A 638-nucleotide genomic window follows, 5' to 3' on the forward strand; every position below is an offset into this window, starting at 1 on the left:
GTCGTGTGTTTGCAGTCAGCGGAACCAAATCATTGGTAGTTGTAATTCCAAAGTATGCGCTAGTAGTCGAGGTTGCATTTGTGGGGTTGCTCAGTTGTAATCCAAAACCATTGGGCGCTGATATTGATGATTTCAGGAAAATGGGCATATCGTAGCTAGCACTTCCATCATTGAGTGCATTAGATGCTTTAATATAAACATTACCAGAGTTTAGTGTGAGAGGAGCAGTCCCAAATGAACTAGTGTATGGCGTGTTGGTGTTAATATCATTTTATTATCAGAAATAAGGTAAAAATAACCACTTGATGGTGTAGGAGTCGATCCGGAAGGATTTATACAAAACGCATCCGCTCAGGTAGCCAGGGTGTATATATGAGGGAAACCACTTTTAATGGAGGGTATCAATTCGCCAAAGAAGATCAGAAACCGGTGAGTGGGACCACATGTGTTTCATAGTAATAATAAAAACGATTATGGATGGAATTTCATCCAGCTAGTTCCAGATCGTATCCACGAGTGTGAAAAGGAACCAAAGGTCAAGAAAAATCTCTGGAAAGCCTCCTCGTGGTACAACAACAGACCGATTGGTTCTGGGCGTTAGCGCAGCATCAAACACATCAGCTGCAGGAATTTGCACG

Source organism: Plasmopara halstedii (assembly GCF_900000015.1).
Source record: "Plasmopara halstedii genome assembly, contig: Scaffold_2592, whole genome shotgun sequence".
Taxonomy (NCBI): Eukaryota; Oomycota; class Peronosporomycetes; order Peronosporales; family Peronosporaceae; genus Plasmopara; species Plasmopara halstedii.